Source organism: Delphinus delphis, chromosome 3, assembly GCF_949987515.2.
Source record: "Delphinus delphis chromosome 3, mDelDel1.2, whole genome shotgun sequence".
Taxonomy (NCBI): domain Eukaryota; kingdom Metazoa; phylum Chordata; class Mammalia; order Artiodactyla; family Delphinidae; genus Delphinus; species Delphinus delphis.
In genome coordinates this window covers 47,466,766-47,471,167 of record NC_082685.1, presented here as the reverse complement: position 1 = coordinate 47,471,167, position 4,402 = coordinate 47,466,766, and positions in this window count along the sequence as shown.

Genomic DNA, 4,402 nt, shown 5'->3' with positions numbered 1-4,402 from the left:
AGCTCATAATCCTGAAAGAACAAATCTGGGATGCCAGGGCTTGTGATCGCCATGAAACGTCAACTAACAGATCACTTTCTGTACCTAAATATTATAGCAAGGGTAACTTGTACTTCTTCACCCCAGGTGTCAGAGTCACATTTCTTTTCTTTCTCCAAATCAAATTTTATATGTTCCAAGCCCCCATCCCACAGTGCTGGCAGGATATCCAATCTCAGTAATTACTGTGACCACTGCCCCGCCCCAGGGTCACGTGAAGACCTGTTGGTCTAACTCAGTCCAGCCGGAGAAAAGCCCTGTAACCTTTATTTGATCCATCCTACTACCACAAATGTGCCCCTCGTCCAAGCTGGTGAGGCCCCTGAAACAGTCCTGCTCGTTGCCAGGGTTCCAAGGTTCTTGCTGTGGCTCCAGGCTCCCAGAGCCACCAACAGTCACCCATGTGGCAAACCCTCCCACATCTCCAGGGCAGGAAGAGGCCCAGGTCCTTGCCACTCAAAGATTTTGCAAAGCCTAGCCCTCATGGGGGAAGCGTTCAACAATCTCCTTTCCTCCTGACTCCTGGCCCTCCTTCTTTCCCTCTCTGGGACAATTCAGTCTAATTTCCCTCAAAGGCCAAAAGGAAGAGGGGATCTCTTCTTGAGTCTGAGAATAGTTACTTCCTGCCCTGCCACAGAGCAGCCCTGAGAGGCAAGTGATCAAGAAGGGCCAAGCCAAGGACTTCCCTGGTGGTGCAGTGGTTAAGAATCCATCTGCCAATGCAGGGGACACAGGTTCGAGCCCTGGTCCGGGAAGATCCCACATGCCGCGGAGCAACTAAGCCCATTTGCCACAACTACTAAGCCTGCGCTCTAGAGCCCACAAGCCACAACTACAGAAGCCCGCGCCCCTAGAGCCCGTGCTCCACAGCAAGAGAAGCCACTGCAGTGAGAATCCTGTGCACCGCAACAAAGAGTAGCCCCCGCTCACCGCAACTAGAGAAAGCCCTTGCGCAGCAACGAAGACCCAACGCAGCCAAAAATAAATAAATAAATAGATTAAAAAATAAATAAATAAAAATGAAGGGCCAAGCCCCCTTTAGGAATTGGGGGAGAGGGGGCAGAGAAAAAATACCTACAATTGTTCAAAGCACTATTTGGTTTTTTTTTTAATTAATTAAAGCTCTTATGAAATTTCTAATAACAAAATGATTATTATAACATGAGAAATAACAAAATGCTTATTGTTGTTTTAAGCCACTAAGTTTTGGAGTGATTTGTTACTTAGCAGTAGATAGCCATAAAGAAGCTCTTTATGCACTCAGATGGAACAATTTTTAAGGTTTCATATTATTAATTTTTAAGAGTATAGAATAGGATATATTGAATGCCCATTTTATTTTTTTTAAAAAGCATATATATGAGAGAGAGAGAGAGAGAGAGAAAGATTGATTGATTCGGGGAGTCTTGCACATGCATAGATCACTGGTTTGTCAGCCGTAGGTTACCTTAGAATCTTCTGGAGGGCTTTTAAAACATATCAATGCCTGAGCCCACTCTATACCAATTCAGTCATAATATCTGGGGATGAGACCAAAATATATTTATCTTTTAAAACTTCCCCAAGAGATTCTGATGTGCAGCAGAGTTGAGAACTGCTGGTACAGACTAACCCGGAAGGCAACACAGGAAACTGGTGCTGTGTTTGCCTCCAGAAAGGGATGCTCGGGTAAGAATGGATAGTATGGGAGGGAGAGTTACTTTTAATTGTAAACTCTTTGATATTTTGAATTTGTTTACTTGCACATGTTACCTATTTCTAAGAAAAATCAATTTTTTTTTTTTTTTCGGCCATACTACATGGCATGTGGGTTATGGGATCTTAGTTCCCTGACCAGGGATCGAACCCGCACCCCCTTCTTTGGTAGCATGGAGTCTTAACCACTGGACCGCCAGGGAAGTCCCAAAAATCAAGTTAAGTTAAAAACTAGCTATAGCAGCGGAAATGAATCCCAAATAGCAAATTGGAACAGTCCACTCAATAATGGGGTCTCAGAGGAGGTGACCTGTCCTTCCTGGGAAGAGTGGGTAGTCAGGAAGGGCTGAGGAAGTAAATTCTGAAGTGGTCTCTAACCTGAGATGACTTCTTTGCTGGCCCATAACATCCCTAGTTAACACATCATTAGTTACTCTTTGGAAAGCAGTTTGGGACAGAGTAATGGCTACAATATGTAACCCTCCAGCTGCCAGTCACCTCTGTGAACCCTGAGACCAACAGGAGGGAAAATGCCCAGGCTTAGTTGGGAGGGGTGAAGAGATCTGGGTTCTGGCTGGCTGGCAGCTGACGTACTGTTATTGAGGAAAAGCAGATTATTATTTAGCCAGCTCTCCATTAGCAGGGATTTGGCTATCTGTTTCACACCTTAGGTTCCTGCTGCAGAGAACTGGAGCATGATGAAGGTAAGGTAGGAGTGGCAGACCAAAATCTAGCTCTATGAGGTCCCTGGGGATATGTATGTGGGAAGGTGGGGGACCACAACATTAAATAGCAGCCTGGGATGCTGAATTGGGAGGGAGAGAGGCACCAATGACTGACACCTACGAGTAAGAAAACCCGTCTCTGTCCCACCTCAAAATCCACTACTTGTCAGTTGAGTGGCCTTGTTAAGTGACAATATTCCAAGATGCAGTTTCCTCATCTGTAAAGTAGTTCAGAATGTATGGAATAAGAGAGAGAAAATGATAGCCATTATTAAATTAAGCCAGTCTTTAGTGGTGTCTGTTACATGCAAGGATGGGGATAGATTCTTACATTTGACTAACACAGGGAGTGTAGAGGTTAACAGTGGGCTTTGCAGGCAGATGTAACTGGGTTAAAATCATGCTATTGTCATTTATTAACTTGGACAAGTCACCTAACATCTCTGAGTCTCATTTCCTCACCTATAAAGGGAGATTCACAATATAGCACCTCCTCAAAACCTTCTGTGAGGCTTAATATAATAAATGTGAAGTTTTGTGCATCCAGAGATAAATATCCAGAAACTGTCAACTGTTGTCATTCTGCTTGTTTTGCAGCTTATAGGGAGTTGACAAAGTACTTTAACACCCATTGTTTTACTTGATCCCCTCCAGGACTCTGAGTGTGGGGCCATTAATTACCCTTGGAAAGGTGAGAACATCAATTAAGTGATTTGTCCCCAGAGGTAAGGGACAGCACCAGGATTAGAACCCAAGTGTTCTGATTCTGATATGGCTTGTGACTTTGGAAGTTCTGAATCTGGTGGGTGACAGAATCTGAGGCTCATCTCAGGTTAAGAAAGGGAGTTCCTTAAACGACTGTGAAGAAGTTCATGGGAAAGGGAAGAAAAGGAAGTTAACCATGCTGCTTCCTTCATCGGTTCTCTTCCACTCCCATCTACCCTATCGTCATCTGTGGGCCTCTGCAGGCAGTACAAGAGGAAAAGTGAACAAATTAACATATACTCTATATCGGATAGTGCCCAGTTCGTGGCAGATAATTAAATCAAGACTACCTGCTAGGAAGTGACTAGCAGGAAGTCGCTGAGGAAAGGGCGGTTGGGGGTTTAGCCTGAGACCTGAGAGACAAGTAGAAACCAGGTACTGGAACAAGTGTTCAGGTCCGGAAAGAGAACAAGCTTGGCAAGCAAAGGAGGCCAGGATGGGTAGGAGAGGGCTGAGGGAGGGAGAGATGCCACGTGAGGAGCGTGAGGCGTAATGGGCCGGGGCCCAGAGCATTCAGGGCTTCGGGGGCATAGGGAGAAATTTGATATTATCTGTAAATGTCAGGGAAAGCCACTGAGGATTTTAAACGAGGATTGGAATTGCATTTCATATTTATTTTTTCTTTTACATCTTAAAAAGAGCCTCTGGCTATTGGGAACTTTGGTGGAAAGTAAGTTACACTGGGGCAAGAGCCCCTCTAACTTTCTAGCAGACCTTTTCCCATTCAGGGCCTCCATTTATCTATCAATAAAGGAGGGTGGGTGGGAACGCGCGTCCTAAGGAATCGAAGATGAAGACGATACCCCTCGCAAACAAAGAGCAGTTTACAGCTCTCGTTAGATCATTTCCGCGTTTCCCTTGATACTGATTCCTCGCAATACCCTCGGGGCTAAGGCAGAGAACCAGCAATCTGCCTACTTCGAAGATGATTCATCGCCGTGCAAAGGTCAGGAGGAATCTCCGTAAGGGACGCGTGGCTCCTTCTGTACAGGGCAGCCAATCGCAAGGAGGAAAGCGGCCAAGGGGCAGCACCCTTGCCTGTCCTGGCCGCGTCATTGGCTGACAGCCGCGTCATTCTTCCGCGGTGCCACGTGACTGTGCATACTGAACTTTCGCGGTTAGAGTCGCCTTCAGCACCTCCCCGCAGGTTCCTTCTCGCAGCTCCCCTGGGCCCCGCC